Genomic DNA, 19,762 nt, shown 5'->3' with positions numbered 1-19,762 from the left:
ATGCCACTGCATGCCACTGCAATCCATTCCACCAGCTGCCCCTGAAGGGGATGTCTTCACATGTGTTCCTTTGCAGCCCTTCACTCTGCAACACACCGCATGCCATCGCAGTGCTCTTGTCAAAGCTGAAGAGCGGGGCCGCAAGTGAGCAGAGGCTAAGGGATGCCAGAGGGTGCACTTCTTCTCCTCTTGTCTGGTGCCGTGCCCAAGAGGCAGCGAGGGAAGGCAGCGTGGCATTCTCTCTTGATGTTTGCATTAACCTGGCTGTCACCAGCTGCTGGAAGCGTGTCGCAGTCATTAGCCTCACCGCTTTGGCAGGAGCTTGTTTGGGTTCTTTGCAGGAATAATTCAAGCTTGTTAAATTCACAAGGAACATTTGTGTGTTATTATTTATTATTACACAGTGCCCCTCGGGGGAGCCTAAGATGAGCCACCATTTCCCATTGCCCGGCCCTTTTTTCTGGGACTCTGAAGGCCTTCCATGTCCAATTATTCCACGCCGCTCCCACAATTTCACCTCGGGGTCTCCGACAGCCATGTGGCAGATTCACAGCAGTTCAGCTGGAGCAGGCAGGAATCAGCGTGGCTTGGCCCTCGGAGGCTTGGCCTCTTGGCAAGCGCTTTACACTAATGCGGTCTGATCCCCACTTCTGACAGACCCACCAAGAGACAATGAGCATCCCAGGCACGGGAGCAGGAGGGCAGAGATGACAGAGGAGCAGCGGCAGCAGCTGAGGACGGCTGTGTCTGACAACAGGTTCCCTGGAGGAGAAGAGTTGGCCTTAACTGCTCGCCTCTTAGGCCAGGGAGAGAAAGAAAGCTGGCATTAAAGACTCGTAATTCAAACCCTCCTGTCACGGTATTAATACCTAAACACAACTGGTGCATACATTAGCTGAGATCCTGTGGGGGTTGTTGTGCCACTTTTATTTGATAGGTCTAATTAATTTATTTCTCTGAACACAACTGCCGCTGCTTTCCAGCCACACAGGCCAGCATCTCCATGGCGATCCATCGGCTCCCCCATCCATAAAGCAGGTTGAATGGCTGCTGCCCATTTGCCTGGGGGCCTTGATGCAGGATATCAGAACACAACATCAGAACATGAGAAGAGCCCTGCTGGATCAGACCCAAGGCCTATCTAGTCCAGCCCTCTGTTTCCCATTGATGGTCACCAGCTTGAATTTTTCTAAGCCCCCTTTCAGGGGTGGAGCTACATTGCACAAATGGGTTCAAAGAACCCAGGCCACCTTGCTCAGGGGCCACGCCTCGAGCCCCAGCCATGCCCCCTGCAACTGATGTCAGATGCAGGGGACGTGGCTTCACTCACAAATGGGGCCATGTGCCCTGTTTGTGAGCAAATTCTGGGCAGCGCTGCATTTGCAACATGGCCAGGAGCAGCTCTCCCCGCATTTAAAGCAGGGAGAACCACTCCCAGGCACGCTATGAATCTGGCACTGGCTGGAATTTGCTCGCAAACTGGTTGCACAGCCCTGTTTGCGAGCGAAACCACATGCCCTGTATCTGACTTGGTATAAGGCAGCTTTGTACGTTCCTGTGTAAGGGTTCCACCTCACCCTATTTCTGGAATTTGTCCCTAGGAAATTTTGTCTCTATTTTGGCCTCTTGGGGATGCCATCTTCCTTTTTTCTTTTTTTCTTCTTTAATGTGAGTTGTTAGTCATTCGTCAGGATTCAGTTCCCTCCCCAAAGTCTTGGCAGAGTCTCTAGAAATTAAATCTCCAAGTGGGTGAGTGGATGCATCCTGTCTCTAGTGCATAGTTTCTCAGCATGAGGTACATGTACCCCTGGGGGTACATGAGACACAGATCGGGAGTGCTGGATGAGGGGAAGAGGGGAAAGAAGATACGGAGGAAAGGGAAAGAGAAGGAGGGTGGAGAGAGGAGTGTGGAGAGAGGCGTGCCAGCTTGCCTTCCCCACTCAGTCTTTGCTGCTGGCTAATGCTGATGATTTTAAAGTTTTATTTATGGCAATTTTAATTTGTTTTTACATGATTTTTAGGTTGTAGTAGTTAGGAACGTAGGAAGCTGCCTTCTACCAAGTCAGACCATTGGTCTAGTCTACACAGACTAGTAATAGCTTCTCCAAGGAGTCTCTCTCAGCCCTTTCTTGGAGATGCTTCCTGGAAGGGAACCTGGAACCCTCTGCATGCAAGCAGACAGGTGCTCTTCCCAGAGTGGCCCCATCCACTAAGAGGAAGCTCTTACAATGCTACACATGTAGCCTCCCATTCAAATGAAAACCAGGGTGGACCCTGCTCAGCAAAGAGGACAATTTATGCTTGCTACCCCAAGACCAGCTCTCCTCCCATCATTTTTGTTTAAATTGTAAACCACCTTGAGATTTTATGCAGGATGGTATAAAAATACAATAAATGAATAAATAATGGCAGAATTAGTCTTGCTCCCTCTCTTTTCCGGTCTCTCTATCTTGCCCGTCCTCCCAAAATGGTGGCCAAACCATTACTCAGGAATAATTTGCTGGGCTACGCTGAGGGCGGCACTGGGGTCAGCCCTCCTAGCTTTGGACAGCCAGCTTCACCTCTAGCCCAGGTGCTTACTCGAGTGGGGCACCCCACTGTAAACGGTGGCAGCCCTACCCCCAATAGTTTGGCCCTATGTACACAGCCATCTTTCCAACATATGGTGCCAATTATTGTAGATCTAAAATCCACTGGGGCATTGAGTTTTTTCAGCAGTTAGCAGGTATTTGCTACTTGTAAGGTTGAGAAACATTGCGTCTAGTGAACCTGCATGTCGATGAGAGAGAGAGAGAGAGAGAGAGAATGAATTTAGGAATGACAAAAGGAAGTACTTTTTCATGCAGCACATAATTAACCTATGGAATTCTCTGCCACAGGATGTGGTGATGGCCACTAGCTTGGATGTCCAAGAGGCTTGGACAAATTCATCGGTGGCAGGTCTATCAATGGTGAGTGATGTGCCCGGACTGGTCCAGAGGCCATTCTACAGGCCTCCGGACCAGTCCGGACATGAGCGGTTCGGGGTTCGGGTGGATTGGGGTAGGGGTTCCTTTAAGGGTGGGGGGAGGGTTTACTTACCCCTCCCACCGCTTTCCCTCCTCCGGCGCACGTATTTTCATCAGTAATTGGGGTGGCAGGATACCTCCCTGCTGCGCGTTCCCCCGCTTGGCTGCAAAAGGCTTCAAGAAGCCTTTTGCTCGTGCGCACGTCGCACACGCGCTTCACATCTCCACGACGTGCGTGTGTGGCCACACATGTGCACGTCGCGGAGACATGAAGTGCACGCGCAAAAGGCTTCTTGAAGCCTTTTGCAGCCAAGTGGGGGAAGGGGCAGCAAGGAGGTATCCTGCCGCCCCAGTTACGGACGAAAATACGTGCGCCGGAGGAGGGAAAGCGGCGGGAGGGGTAAGTAAATCCTCCCCCCGCCCTTAAAGGAACCCCCACCCCAGTGCCGTACCGCAGCTCCGCGGTTCCGTGCACGCCTCTATCAACGGCTACTAGTCTGGTGACTATAGGCCACCTCCAGCCTATGAGGCAAGATGCCTCTGAGTACCAGTTGCAGGGAACAACTGCAAGAGAGAGGGCCTGCCCTCAGCTCTTACCTGTGGGCTTCTCAGAGGCATCTTGTCGGCCACTGCGGGAAATAGGATGCTGAATCAGATCGACCTGATTCAGCAGGGCTGTTCTTGTGTACTTATGCTGCACTATTTTAAGCATAGACCAGGGGTTCTCAAACTTGGGTTCTCCTGATGTTGCTGGACTAAAGCTCCAATCATCCCCAGCAAAGGTCATTGTAGCTGGGGATGATGGGAGCTGTAGTCCAGCAACATTAGTCAGCAAGTTTGAGAACTCCTGCCATAGGTCATGACAAAGCAAAAGTACAGAATATTGACAACTTTTTTTAAAAAAAAAAATCTATGTTACACACAGTAGCAACAAGGCAGGTTGAAAAATTTATTTGACTCTTGGCGGCAGCCCAGGCAAAACCTGCCACTGTCGACAGAGTTGCCTTGTCATGAAAGGCCAGTTAAAAATCAATTGCAGCAGTTCGGAGCAGCTGACTTTCCTCTTCAAAAGGAAATCAGAACAGGTTAAAGCAAGGGTTGTTTTTCAAAAAATAAAAAACCTAAAAAAGTAAAAAACCCAAAATGAAGTTGAAAAGACAAATAAGTACCTTACAACTGGGTCCTAAAATGAATTGGGTTTGGCTGGAAGGAGTCCAGACTGAGAAAGCAAAGCCACTGAAAAAAAACAAACCCAGGGCAAAATAGGGCTTTTTCTAAGCTTTCCCCGCAACTGTGCAGGAAGCCACTGCAGCCCACCCACCCCCCAGAGGGAGGAGAGCTGGTCTTGTGGTAGCAAGCATGACTTGTTCCCTTTGCTAAGCAGGGTAAACCTTGGTTTACATTTCAATGGGAGACTCCATGTGTGAGCACTGGAAGATATTCGCCTTAGGGGATGGGGCCATAGCTCAGTGGAAGAGCAGAAGGTTCCAAGTTCCCTCCCTGGCAGCATCTCCAAGATAGGGCTGGGAAAGATTCCTGCCTGCAAGCTTGGAGAAGCCGCTGCCAGTCTGTGCAGACAGTACTGAGCTAGATAGACCAATGGTCAGACTCAGTATATGGCAGCTTCCTATGTTCCCAGCACCAATCTGTGAGCATCTCCCAAACATTTTCTAATTGAAAATTAAAAAGAAGAACATAACAAATGGAAGGAAAAATGAAAATCAACAGAGAACTTAAGAGAAACAGACAGAGAACACCAGGAGGATGGAAGGAAGGCCAGGAGAATAAGAGAAGAAAAGAAAAAAGAAGGTGCCTCGCAAAGAATGGAGGAGATTCTCTACCTTCCCAAACTCTAGTATGTGCAAACCAGCTCGGAATTGAGTGAGTTTACACTCAAACCAGTTCAGTTTGAAGGCTTGACCTTGAACCGAGCCTGATCCGGTTCAGTTCAAGGTCAAGTGAAACCAGGCCAAATGGTTTGGAATGAGCTTGAAGCCCTACCAGCAAAGGGTAATCCGGTGAGGATTTCCCTTAACCAGTAAAGGGCCGGGGCAGGGATTCCCCCCCCCCATCCGTAGAGGGGACTCGGGAGTGAACAGAAGTACTTACAAATCATGCCAGTGGTGCCAATGTTCCTCCCAAGTCTTGGGGGCTGGAAGCAGCTCGGTTCAGGCCTGGTTCGGGCCTCTGAACAGGTATGGAGGCCATTTTTGTGATCATGATTTGCATGATCACAAGAGAGAAGGGGGAACAAACAGAGCTCTAGGAAGGAGAGGCAGCTGTGCCTCCTTCGGCACCTCCCAGCTCATTAGGACCAGCTGCTCCTGCACTTGATGCTCCTGTCCATGGAAGGATGAATGCTTATTCATGAGTTAATTATGTTTTTCATTCTTTTTCTGGATGACGACGACGACGATGATGATGATCTGCAAATTGCCTTGCTCATTTATAACCAAAAGGCAGGATATAAATAGTTGCCCTCAGAATGATAAATAAGCCCTTGCTGGGGGCTACTTCAAATATTTGCTGGGTCCTTCAGGTAAAGCAGGGCATTCTCAAAGGCTGCCACCAGAGAAAGCAACATCTGACCTTGTACATCCCCAGATCCAGCAGCAATTTGTCTGGCAAATGTTTAACTTGCTTTGCTAAGGCATGAGCAAGCAGGGGGGAATTATCTGGGGGACACAGAAGAATATCCAGTTTTAATCTCCAGTAATGCAATAGGAAGATGAGTTCATGTATCCATAATATATTAAGCACGTATTTGTCTTAGAAAAGGAGAGCTGGACTGACAGGATACCATTCTGTGTAGAGTGAGCCATCTTGATATTCATGACCTCACATGGGGGCTCCCAATCGGTGGTACTCCAGATGTGGTTGAACTTCAACTCCAGTCATCCCCAGCCACAGTAAATGGTAGCTGGGGGTGATGGGAGTTGTAGTTCAGGAACATCTGGAGTACCACAGATTGGGAACCCCTGACTTAACACTTAGAAGTCGTTCACACATGTGTATTTAACCCTGGAGAGCTACAGCTTCAAGACATGTGCGAAAGGACCTTCACACAGGTCATATGTTCACATTGCCTTGGATATGATGCCTTTCTATGGAATTGGTTCATACATTCAGCTGCCAATCACGGAATCCTAGGGTTGGAAGGGACTTTGGAGGTCATCTAGTCCAAACTCAGTGCAGCAATCTGCTGCCACAGAGTGGACAACCAGAGGCTCTTCAGCTGTTGTTGGACTGCAGCTGCCATGAGGGATGTACACAAAACTATAAAAGCCAGTTCGGCTTGAATCCGAACCGGATTCAAGGCAATCCAGCCTGTCCTGGTTCCGTGCACCATCAAACCAGATCTGGTTCAGGTTCAAATTGAGCCAGTTCGAAAGGGCTCAGAGGTGTAGTGGTAAAGGGGGATCTGGTGAGGATTCCCCTTTATTTTGTTTGTTTGTTTGTTTGTTTGACATATTTGTTTACCACCCAAAACACAAGTCTCTGGGTGGTTTACAACAAAACAATAAAAGCAAGTTAAAAGGTTAAAACATTACAACAGTTTAACATTTAAAACAACATTAAAACTACTAAAAGCCATCCAACTATTAAAACAGTATCTAATTAAAAGCCTTGGTGAACAAATGCATCTTGACTGCCTTTTAAAAGTTGTCAGAGATGGGGAGGCTCTTATTTCAGCAGGGAAAGTGTTCCAAAGCCTCGGGGCAGTGATGGAGAAGGCCTGTCCCTGAGTAGCCACCAGTCAAGCAGGTGGCAACTGCAGATGAAACTCTCCAGACAATCTCAATGGGCGGTGTGGTTCATCGCGAAGAAGACATTCTCTTAAATACCCAGGGCCCAAGCTGTTTAGGGCTTTATAGGTTATAACCAAGACCTTGTATTTTGCCTGGAAACTTATCGGTAACCAGTGTAGATCTTTTAAGATAGGAGTGATATAGTCTCTCTGAGACGACCCAGAGACCAACCTGGCTGTTGCTGCATTCTGGACCAATTGCAGTTTCCAGACTACGTTCAAAGGCAGCCCCACATAGAGCGCATGACCAGCAGATGAGGTCATTTATCTCAAGACACGGAGGCAGCTGGCATATCAGCTGAACCTTTACCAGTAAAGAGCAAGGGGTGGGTAGATCAGGCAGGAAGCAAGTCAAAAACATGCCTTAAAAGTGCCACTGGTGGCGGCAGCCACAGGGTGTGTGTGTGTGTGTGTGTGTGTGTGTGTGTGTGTGTGTGTGTGTGTGACACGTTGAGCCTGCCTCAAGCCAAGCCATCTCACACACCCCCAGCTGCTCTCATCCCCAGCTGCAGATAATTCCGCATCCCTGACATTTGCCCATCCAGCCCAGCTTGGAAATCCCCAGCAAAGGAGAGTCCACCACGGCATGTGTGAGGCAGGCTGTCCTGCACAGATCGGTGGCTTGAAAAGGCTTAGTTAAAACTTTGAGGGTTTGCTGTCCATATATGGGTGGCAAAATTATCCAGGGCACACCAGTCTTTCCAGCAGCATCCCATGCTGAAGCTGCTGGGTACAGGGGAACCCCGGATGCATCACCATGGCCTTGTCCCGGGCTTGGACCCTGACCAGACCAATGGGGACCTCTCATTGCTTGGGGGAAGTGGGGCATGCATAACAATATCTTTTTCAGTGCACAGCAAGGGATGCCTCCACTTTTAACCCCCCTCCCATAAAGCATCTTGTGCCCAAGTCTGGGACATTCATAGGTCTACCATTATGATCTCTCTGCATCGGGGGTCTTGTTTAACAGTGGGAGGGTCAGGTGCACACCTTTCTCCAATGGGCCACAGGTGACCCCCAGTCTAATCTCTGGCCTCTCCATCCTGTTCTTTTCCCCTTTGGACTTTTCGCCCAGATCCAGCTGGTTCCTCCCCGGCCTCCGGGCCCGTGACAAGCTTTTCACTGAGCTTTACACTGCCTATAAATCTTTTCCGGGCTGCAGTTTGGCTTTAGTTTCATCCTAGACAATAAGTCGAGACATCATCAATCCTCTCTTATGAACCTCACGGCAGTCCCTTTTATTTCTCTCCAGATAAAATGAGGAGATTGCCTGCCCAGAACCACTGGATATTAAACAGCCCTCAGCCTGGGATCTCCAAGAGTTCATTTTGATTGCATTCTTCCTTGTGTGGAGTGGCAAAACAAACCACCTCTCACAGTGACAGGAAGCAAAATTATAGGAACACACCAGGGAAGAGAGAAAGGAGAGAGATGCTGGGCATCTGACTTTCTAGATGCACCGTGAATCACATCCTCTCTGATTAAGGAAACACCGAAGGGAGTTTAGGGTGTATGTCAGAGAGTCCAGTCTTATTGAAAACGATGAGCCCTAATCCTGAAAAGCAGGCTGCTACAGTCTTTCGGCTATGCTAGTTCTGTCCAGTAATAAGTACAGGTGTTTCTCTGGCATTGCAGGAAATGATGTGCTGAAAGCTAACAGGGAAATCTCAAAGGCAGAAAACAGTTTCCCCCACCCCAGATGCTTGGGGCTGCAGGGTCTGAGATATTAGGGCACTTCTCTTCACTGTAAGGCCTGGGGGCCAGTAGTGGAGCTCCCTACCTTCGCTTTCACAGGGCCTGGGCGAAGCTTTGGCTGAAGCAGAATGCTCGGCCCAATCCTGCAGGCACCAGGAGGAGAGGACCCTTCTCACTGCGCAGTTCTGTGCTTTGCTCAGCACCAGTGAGGCTCCTTTAAGGGAAACGGGGCCCTCTTGAGCCCCTGCACCATCTTGCAAGGTGTGCATGGAATGCTGGGGAGTGTAGTCCTTCCCACTGCTTTCCTCCTAGGAAAAGGACTCCGTCTCTCTTAACGGACCCCTCCCAGCACTGAGCAAAGCACAGTACCATGCAAAGGACAGCACAGCTCTCCCATGGAAGGTTTTTTTGGACAAAGTGGCCCTCGTCTGAAAAACCGTGAAGAATATGAATCCGCATATATTTTATTTATTTGTTTATTTCATTTATTTTTACATTTATATTCCGCTGTTCCTCCAAGGAGCCCAGAGCGGGGTACATAGTTAAGTTTCTCCTCAGAACAATCCTGTGAAGTAGGTTAGGCTGAGAGAGACATGACTGGCCCACAGTCACCCAGCTGGTCTCCTGGCTGAATGGGGATTTGAACTCGGGTCTCCCCTTTCCTAGTCCAGCACTCTAACCACTAGACCACGCTGGCTCCTTATAACATGCTATAAATATAACAAATATTTATATACTGCTTTTCAACAGAAGTTTGGTTTGCTAAAATGGCTCCCTGGCCCCCAAAGGGCTCACAATCTAAAAAGGAACCCAAAGAGAGACCCCAGCAACAGCCACTGGAGGGATGCTGTGCTGGGGATGGATAGGGCCAGTTGCTCTTGCCCTGCTCAGTAAAGATAACTGTGTTAGGGCAATTTTGCCCCCCACATCCATATTCATACAGGTGACGTTAAAATATCAGTTCATTTGAATGAAGCAAGGAAGAAAGGTCCAAGCCGGGAAACCTTTGAGGGTGGCAATACCATAATCTCAACAAGGCTACCTTCTTGGCACTTTCAGAGACCCCAAATTCTACACCAGGAGCCTTGTGGGTCGTCCTTCCCACCTGGAGACCTGAGTGGCTCTCAGGTTTTCACTTCAGGATTCATCCAGTGATGGGAGCTGGAAAAGAGCTTTTGGCGGAGGGAAAGACTCTCAAGTAGGCTTAAAGGGTTGCTCTCGGATATATTCAAGATCAGATTGCAAAAAGAGGATTTATTGAAGTTGCTTTTTTATCCTTCATAATAATCCAAGATCCAGATGCTTCAGAGGAATAATCACACATGGCCTAAAACACAACAGGGGTTGTGTTTTTTCCTGTCCTCCCTAAATGGCACCCTGAGCAATGCATTTGGGGAGGGGGTGATAGGCCAGTAGGAGAGCAGCCTGGCCCCCCACCCAGGCCCAACTCCCTGGCAGCCTCTTCAGTTACTGGGCTTTCCTGTCACAAGGAATGGGGAAGCCCCGTCTCTCTGCTGGAGCCCCCGGAGGAGCCATCTTCGCTGTTTTTCAAGCATATTTTTCACTTTGGCAAACAAAAAAAACCCCTTAAAGGTGGGAACCATTTCCTACTGTGCTGACCTCTGCACAGTACTAAATTTTTCTCAGTGCTGGGAGGGCCCTTTAAGAGAGATGGGGCCCTCCCGTAAGAGCTCTAGGAAGAAAGCTCTTCCCTGTGCGACACTTTCCAGCACTCTGTCCATGCCTTCCGAGACGGTGCAGGGCTCAAGAGGACTCAATTTCCCTTAAAGGAGCCCTCCCCCACCCGGTGCTGAGCAAAACGCAGCACTGCACGGTGAAAATGGCCATCTCTGCATGGTGCCAGGGGGACTGTACAGAGAATTCCATTTTGGCTGAAGCTTCACACAGGCCCTATAAGCAATTAGTCAGGGGGGCCCAATTAGTAGGGGTATGAGAGCTGACGAGGTCGAGCCGGTTCACCCTCAAACTGGCCTGGCTCAAGGGCTTCGCCATGCAAATGGCCAGTGTGCATGCGTGGCGGCCCCCAATATGGCCACCAGCAGCGCAGAGAGACCCGGAATGGGCCAAAAGTGGCCCAAAATGGGCCATTTGAGACTGGGGGAGGACAGCAGGGGAGGGGGAACCTCAGGAGACACCCCCCATGACTGTGGCAGCACCCTCCAAAGCCCCGCAGCAGTGGCAAGTCCACCATTTTTTTGTTTAAAAAAAATTCATCCCCCCCCACCCCCACAAGCAGGGCCCAAATCATTTTGGACTCAAGCTGGACCAGGCCCAGGGCTAGTGTGCACAGAATCAGACCGGACCCAGTTCAGTTCAAGTCCAGTTCTACTCGAACCGAACTGGGTTTTCCAGTTTTGTGCACCCCCACTAACACTTGGTGTCTATGGGGACTGCCACAGGCCCCCCGGGCCTTCGAGTGAAGAACCCTGCCCCAGAGAGTTGTGGTCAGCCTGGAGAGCCAACCCTGGGTAGCACCGTATTCAACAATAGGCAAAGCACCGTCCGTGCTGAACCGTGGCCTAGAAGGCGAGGGAGGCTCACAGCAGCAGATCCCAGCTTCATGTACTCCTCATTCCTCACGCCTTTCGTCCATCCCAAGGAGCCTGCTGGAGTGCCTTGTTCTTATTCCCCCCCAGAGACACCCCCACGCACTTGAGAAGTCAAGAATATGCCTGGGCAAATTAGCATGAGTCTTCTCCCCTCTGCTGGGTTAGCACTTGCCTCTTTTCTTTTAACATCAGCTTTCTGGCTATAAATATGCATTGGGTGAGGAGGAGGAAGGCCCTTCCTTTCCTGCAGCCCCCTCCTCAAGGGAGAGATGGCGCTTTGATAGAGAGCGATGTGCAGAAGACATTAGGAATGAGGAACGAAACGAGCCTCCCTTTGATCTCCGTGTCCTTGGCAAAGGCAGAGCGAAGATGGACTCGCAATCAACACGCTGTTAACGTGCACCACTCTCAAATGAAGACAAAGGCAGGCAGGGAGAAGCGGCCAGATGGAGATTCTGATTAACCGTTGATCATCCCTTAGACCACAGCTTCGTTTCCTTCCTTCTTTTGGGACTCGTTGCAAGGCTGCCGTTTCATTCCCCACCCTGGCCCCTGCCAAAGCCATTCTTTACACATTGTAGCAACTGCGCCACCTGGTGACAATCAGGAAAATAACAGCTCTACGCACTTCGATGCACTTTGCTGCTCTTCAGTTGACTCTAATCCTCTAACCAGAGCTTGGCAGTGCTAGTACTAAATAAAGTCAGTTCAAGAGAAGTAGAAGGTTTTCTGGCTTTGGCATCCACACTACTGGGGGTTGTAATGAGGCTTCATTTGGTTCAGGGCTTATGAACTGCAAGTTCAGAGTGTAGTCCTAGAAAATGCAAAGTAATTATGAAGGGAATAATGTCCCTTTCCCTCACCACTGAGTAATCACAGGCCAACCTCACACATCTTTGCCTTTCAAAGGACCAGAGGTCAAATTATGCAGGTCTCTGCCTGAGTCTAATGACCATCAGACTTAACCTCTTCATTTTGAACAGCTCACTTGAAAATGACCAGATCCCCGCCAAGTTCACTTATCTGGCTGGAGCCTGCTTGGTACTTTATCACCTCAGGGAACCTGCTCCCTCTGGGGGAGAGATTTGAGGCTACCCCCAAATTTGACAGTGACCATCTCCCCATTTCGCTCCTTTTAAAGCCTTTCATTCACCAGTCCCACACAGAGAACCATTATACTCCCCCCATATCCTTGGCGGGAGGAGCATATTGCCATGCTAAATGGTCTCCACAACGGGATCAAGCACTAAGTGAGCAACTTGCCTCTGACCACCTGCAGTGTATTCAATCATCCTTACTAATTAACGACCCTGCTTGTGTGCCTTTGGAGTCCTACAATGCCCTAGTCCAGGAATTACAGCAGCTCCTCTCTCGTAAGAACTACAAGCCACATGCACAGCGTCAACAGGCCTCCAAGCAGTGGTTTGATAAGGGCTGTGTTGACACCAAAAAAAGCCCTTGCCACTACCGATGACATCTATAAATCTAGTTCTGGACTGTTGGCCATGCAGAATCTCCTTCAGCCGAAAAGACAGTACGAACTTCTGCTAGCTTTTAAGAAAAGAGATGCCACGAAAAATGTCTAGATGGGACTCATTCAGGCCATTTGATCCAAAGATTCTGCCATGTTCTGGTGTCTTACAAAGCACTCTCCCAGTTATGGTCCAAATCACTTGGATTGTCATATTCACCCAGGGATCTGGGAGAAATACTTTCAGGACCTATACAAAGACCCTGATGCTGTTTGAAGAAGCTCCACCTGTGCCATTGAGGATACTCCAGCATGGGCTCCGGTGTCAACTTCAGAGATCCACAGACTAGTCACCCAATTAAGACCGGGGAAGGCTCCAGGGGAGGACTTTATTCCACCAGAGGCTGTTTAAAATAATCTGGGCTGGTGGGCCCCTATCCTGACATCGCTCTTCACCTATGTTGACACGAATGGCCAAATTCCCAAGGTCTGAGGGGTAGTGATCATTATCACCTTTAATCTGGCTGTTCTCCAGTTTTATTACTCAGGGCTTTATATATTTCTGTCTTCTCATGTCTTTTAACTTTATTACATCCATTTTTATGCCCCCACACTTTTTTAAAAAAATGCCTTTCATGCATTTTTATGACTTTTACTATTTCTAAGGCTTTTAGGCGTATTTTGGTGTATTAGCTACTATCTTTAGTATTTTTAGTCCTTTTAATATTAATATGTTCCATTTTATATGTAATCACTTTTTATCTACTTTCACTTTTAACATGTAAGCACCCTTATACTTTATGCTGCTCTATGACCCTAATAAAGATTTATTTATTTATTTATTTATAATTTTAATATTTTTGGAGCCCAGAGTGGTGTACTACATACTTGAGTTTCTCCTCACAACAACCCTGTGAAGGGAAACCCTTCCATGGGAATGACTGCATGTGCATTCCTTTTAAAAGTCAGCATGGGGGTCGGGCCCTTCATAAATGCAGAGTGCAGATTGTGTGTTGTTGTATACACACTGAATGTATGGATATTCAATCATATGTAGGAGCATTCAGGGACTTTCAAAGTATATACTGATCAACAATCATGTGTGCACAGTAGAAAGATGGCACACACACTAAACATCATGTTCAGTGTTAGGGAACACCAACAGGAGGGGGCAGTTGCCCTCTCCCCCCCCCACCCCAGCCACCTGCAGGCTTCTCAGGTGCACCTGGTTGGTTGTTGTGTGAGGCAGGATGATGAATGGGATACTGGGCCTTGGCCCGATCCAGCAGGGCTCTTCTGATGTTCTTCTGCTCCCACGTGCATGAATGGTGTGGCTTCCCGGAAATCACAAGCCTTGCTTTCCCTTTAAGAACCCAACAAATGGTAGTTATTTCCAACAGATTAACCTGATGTAAAAGGCCAGGATCTTCTGTAAGTGACATTCGGTTCCAGATCGTCTGCTAAACTTCCAGACACCGCCAGTTTCACACTTCTAATGAACGTGATAATTTCCCTTCCTCCACTTAGATGTTGCCATAAAGTGCAGGCTTCAGCCCCAATTGCTCTAGTGACTCTGAATGGAAAGACAGGTGGATATGTTAAAAAAGCATATGGAGATGGGGGTGTTCCGTGCATATGAGGGAAAGCAGGGTGGAGAGCAAGAGAATGGAAAGAGAGTGATGGCAAGGGAGACAATGAGGAGGCACATGGAGATTTATTTTTATGCCAAACCAGCAGGGAAATAAAAGGCATCAATAAATTATATTATTTCTCCAGCCGCTCCGGTAACATGAGCAAGACGTCTGGTGCTGACAGCAGGAGCCTCTGAAACGCCAAATTGAATGACAAACTTCATTTCCAAGTGGATTTCACAGGCCTGCCCATAATGGAAAGAATGATGAGGAGGTGGGAGGCAGCTGAGTAAATGCTGAGGAGGGGCTGGATGGCTGCCCCTCCCTCCCTTCCTCCCCCTGGCCTCCTTCTCCCTCCCCCAAGTTCTACAAGACTGACAGTCTTCTGGACCTCTTCTTGTGCCTTTAACAGCAGCCTGACATGACAAGCCCTCCAACATCTCACCAATGAAAACAGGGAGTGCCGGTGAATGTGTAGAAGGCGTGGCCAAGTAACATGGGAGGGGTGGAATACAATGGGTGAGGGGTGTGGTCAAATGACCTGGGAGGCCATGCTGAGCAGGCAGTCAGAGAGGCAACCAGTAGTCATAGGTCAGGAGCATGACAGAAAGTCAAGCTCAGGGCTGCTCAACTTTGGCCCTCCTGCAGATGTTGGCCTGCAACTCCCATAATCCCTGGCTATTAGCCACTGTGGCTGGGGATTATGGGAGTAGTAGTCCAAAAACAGCTGGGGGCGGAACAGACAGTTCGAGAAGCAGTGTTGTGACTTCTTTGTCTCCATTATGTTTTCCTTTATTGCCTATGATCAATCAAGTTGGAATGGCACGCGCATAAAATTACCGCTACTGCAGAAGGAGGAAACTAGGGGCAAACAGCAATGAAAAAAGTAGGATAAAAGGCCTGGGGGGGCATCTTTGCCCCAGAATTATGACTTCTGAGGCCAAAACAGAATCTCTAGATCCTTCAGCCCAGCACTGCCTGCAGGAACACTAGAAAACACACAAGCAAGGAGAAGCACTTCACAGATGTTCTCCAAGTTAATTACTCATGACCAGGTGAGAGCTCAGAAATGTTGCAGGCCAGTGAAGATGAAACTAGCAGCAAGCGTTGTTTGTCATACATGAATGCACCTGGCAGTGGGAATTCTGGTGGAAAGAAACCAAACAGGATTCCACATCCCACCTTGGACCTTGGCAGCATATGGTGCAATTAGACTGGAGTTAGACTCATCTGTTCCACTGAGCAGGAAAAGAGCTGATCTTTGTGGAGGCTGGATTTCGGAGGCTGCTGGGTAATTAGGGATTGCCACCTTTGCACTGAAGCTTTTAATAATAGAGGCCAATGGGAGGGCCAGGCTTGGGCGGCAGATACTAGTCAGTGTAACAGAAATTCTTCCAGTGTTTGGGGGGAAAACATCACCTCTCCTACTTAAAATTCACTGGGAGAGTTGCTAGCAGAAGGACCGCTTGCTTGCAAATGTGTCTGATCAGAAGAGAACATGAAAATGTGCTTAACATTTTCTTGTCATGGGACACGGGTTTTCTGATTACAGAACTCGAATGGGATTTTAACACTGAATTTGAGCGCTCTCAGTCACAAGGCCTGTTTATGTGCGGTCCAGCATGGACAGCTCAGAAAAGTGGCTAGGTGAGGCTTCTAGTCAGAGACGGCTTTAGCCACAGACCATGGGGATTAAGTCCATGGCCTCCTGTCTCATGGGGGGCCTCCAAATGTTCGGGGGGGGCTCCCCAGAGCCCTGTCACCGCCCCACACCCACCAGGCCAGTTAAATCTCTTTTTTTACTTTTAACCGTCTGCTGCTGTGCGGCGGGTACAGGGGCGCGAGGGCAGCCACTTGAGGGGAGACCAATGGGGGGGAGATTGAGGCAGTAGCAAAAGCTTCTTCCCTGAGCCTGCCGCCTCCCAAATGACAGATCTGAATGTTTTCAGCTCATTTAGAAGGCCTGAAATGGGCAAAAAACAGCCCGGTCTGTCATTTGGGAGGCAGGCAGTTAAACCCAATTTACTGTAACTTCCCCCCCCCCCCCCGCAGCCCTCAAGCCGGGTGGGGGGGCCTCTGAAGCCCTTCAGGTCCGGGCTTCAAAATTACCTAGGTGCACTCCTGCTTCCAGTAGCCACAAACTACTTGCCCCTCTCTGGAAGTGAAGGGAGCAGAATATGGTGTTCAACATGGGAAGGGACAGGCATATTAACCTAGATTTTACGGGTCACATAAATTCACCACTTCTTTACATACAGTGTAGGTTCTCTGAGCACAGAATTTTCATTCAATGATATAGGAACCTTGGAACAGAGGGAGCTGCCGAGTCAGACCCTGGGTCCATCTAGCTCAGTATTGTCTACCCAGATTGACAGCAGCTTCTCCAAGATTGCAGGCAGGACTCTCTCTCAGCCCTACCTGGAGATGCTGCCAGGGAGGGAATGTGGCACTTTCTGCATGCAAATGCCCTTCCCAGAGCAGCCCCATGCCCTAGGGGAATATCTTACAGTGCTCATGCATGTAGTCTCCCATTCAAATGCAAACCAGGGTGGACTCCGTTTGGTAAAGGGGAAAATTTATTATTGCTACCACAAGACCAGCTCTCCTCCCACGATAAATATATTGATAATAACTATTTTGATATCATTTTTATATTTTCTAGAATCAAATAGAACCAAACAGTTGAAATCACAAGGAGGCAGATTCTGACGTTTCCTAAGAGTTCTTCTTGATAGAATCCATAGGAGCTTTACAAATATTTCCTGAGGAGTTCTGGCTAGGCATTAAAGTTCAGGGTTCCTCTTCCATTCAGAAGACTTTCCTAACTGTAAGAGCTGTTGGTCTGTGGAACAGTCTGCCTCATACAGTGGGCGGCTCTTCTTTGCTGAGGGTTTTCAAACAGAGGCTGGACTGGCATCTGTCAGGGATGCTATAGCAGTTTCCCGAACTGAGCAGGGAATTGGACTAGGAGGCCTCCAAGGTCACATCCAGCTCTACAATTCTAGTGCCGGAGAGATTTGGATATTCTACAGCTGAGAGTAAGAATGGAAGTGAGACTGTGAGCCTCTTCTCACAACTAGTGAGAAGGGCTCCAGAGCGGGCTGTAAGGAAGGCGGGTTAGACTTACCTTCCCTGCAGACGGCCACTCCTTCTGTGCTGGGTGCACTCCACATGTGCCCAGATGATTCCTCATGCATCCAGGCAGTGGGGAGGGGCTGGGGCTGGGATGTGTCATCCCAGCCCCCGAAAATACCATGATTATTAGGTACCATGGTTGTTATTATTATTATTATTATTATTATTATTATTATTATTATTATTATTATTATTATTTTACATTTATATCCCGCTCTTCCACCAAGGAGCCCAGAGCGGCGTACTACATACTTGAGTTTCTCTTTCACAACAACCCTGTGAAGTAGGTTAGGCTGAGAGAGAAGTGACTGGCCCAGAGTCACCCAGCTAGTTTTATGGCTGAATGGGGATTTGAACTCGGGTCTCCCCGGTCCTAGTCCAGCACTCTAACCACTACACCATGCTGGCTAATAGTACAACCACGCTGGCTAATAGTACAACCACCATTGAGTTTCCCATGTTATATGGCACATTAACTAGATCAGGCTTGCTCAACTTTGGCCCCCCAGCTGCTTTTGGACTACAATTCCCATCATCCTTAGCCACAGTAGCCAATAGCCAGGGACTATGGGAGTTGTAGACCAACAACTGCAGGAGGGCTGAAGTTGAGCAGACCTGGACTAGGTGCACTGGTGTTCATACCTTAAAAAAAAAAAATAGCCAGTGAATGTAGGTGAATTCCCTCTTGGGAACACTGCAGTACATATTGTCCCAGAGTGCAAGCTCAGAGTGATGTAGCTGCAGTCCCTCATCCCAATGAGACTAGAGAGCTGTCCAGCAGGCCAAGCACAGAATGCGGAATCATCAGGGGAAGTGTCCAGCTAAGGAATCCAGCTAGAGCACTAGTTGCTGGGTAGAAGAAGGAGTTTCACCAGCCACAGCCTGGTAGCAAATGAGGAGCTTCTATAGTTCAGTGGAAGAGCATCTGCTTTGCAAGCTGGAGGTCCCACGTTCACTCCCTGGCAACATCTCCAGGTAGGGCTGGGAAATACTCCTGCCTGAAACCTTGGAGAGCTGCTAACAGTCAGTTCAGACAATAGTGAGCTAGATTGGACCAAATGGCCATGGAATGATAGACCAAATGGCTATGGAATGCATAGAATTTCAGAATGTCTGTTGGCCATTTGGAAATTCCATTCATTCCTATGGCCATTGGAGAGGACCCAGGGCATTTCAGTGGGCATTTCCTGTCATTCATTTTAGGACAAGGCTGTAGCTCAGTGGAAGAGCATCTGCTTTACATGCAGAAGGTCCCAGGTTCAATCCCTGGTGTCTCCAAGACAGGGCTGCATGTAACCTTGCAGAAGCCACTGCCCGTCTGTGCAGACAGTATTGAGCAAGATGGGCCAAGGACTGGATTCTGTATAAGGCAGCTTCAGATATGACTTTTGAAAGTGGGCTAAGCTCCACTGGAGGGAGTGGATCTCTCCAGCACTGCCAGAAATCTTAACAAGACAAGGAGTCTCTAGAGTGAAATGATGTTTTGGTGTGAGGGTCGGAGAAGAGGCAAGTCAGCCTCAGCGGGTCAAATGAGTGATGTGAAGAATAAAGATAAAGGTCTCTGTGTCATCACTTTCCACTACGGCCAGGCATTGTGGAGTTTATTTATGGTCGCCATCCTTTATACACTACGAGTCGTTACCTAAGGGCACACACTGTCCGGGCTGCTTTAATAGTCCCATAAATCACCACCATCCAAAAATGACAATTGGAGTCAACGTGAAGGAGATGGAAGGTAAGCGGCAGTGTGTTGGCTTAAGGAGGCGTCTCCCTGTCCTTTCTCGGGGAAGTGTGCATGCATTAGCCGGAGGAAGGAGCGGTTGGTTAAACAGGTTGGAAAGAGAAGTCGGGGGGGGGGGTTGGAGAACTGAAAGCAGAGACAGGTTGGATACTGTGATTACTCACATTGATATCCTGCCTTTCCTCCAAGCAGCTCAGGGTGCAGAACTTAAGTTACATCTTTCTGTCCTCACAATAGTCCTGGAAGGTAGGTCAGGCTGAGAGAGAGTGACTGGCCCAGGGTAGATAACTGGTAATAGCACTGAATCTTCTTTTACTGGGGGAGAGGGGAGGTGGGGAAAGCTGGAAGTATTCAAAGGGGGGGGGGTCAGGGAGGCGCAGGAGGGGGCAGTGGTAAATTAAACCGTAGGCAGAATAAAACTGTCCATGATATATGCACCCATCCTATTTTATTAGGGGTGGTCCTTCCATGAGGCAAGGTGAAGCAGTTGCCTCAAGCAACATATTATTGGGGTTTGGGTGGGGCAACAAGATTCCCTCTGTCACCCAAAATGGTCTCCCTCCTGCTCCTTCATGGCAGTGGCATCTGCCACTGCTCGATTCTATGCTGGTCTATGACAGTAATACAGATTGATTGATTGATTGATTGATTGATACTGCAATCAATTCAGTATCATTGATTCAGCATGCACCTTCCCATGCCT

General features: G+C 48.7%; 1 non-coding gene across 1 annotated transcript; it reads left to right on the top strand.

The window, feature by feature from the left end:
* The first annotated feature begins 18,527 nt into the window (after positions 1-18,527).
* Positions 18,528-18,596, top strand: TRNAV-UAC (transfer RNA valine (anticodon UAC)). The gene has a single exon. It is a non-coding gene; the product is annotated as a tRNA-Val (tRNA).
* The last annotated feature ends 1,166 nt before the right edge of the window (positions 18,597-19,762 follow it).

This window comes from Hemicordylus capensis, chromosome 7, assembly GCF_027244095.1.
Source record: "Hemicordylus capensis ecotype Gifberg chromosome 7, rHemCap1.1.pri, whole genome shotgun sequence".
Lineage (NCBI taxonomy): Eukaryota > Metazoa > Chordata > Lepidosauria > Squamata > Cordylidae > Hemicordylus > Hemicordylus capensis.
This window is presented reverse-complemented; position numbering and strand designations above follow the sequence as displayed.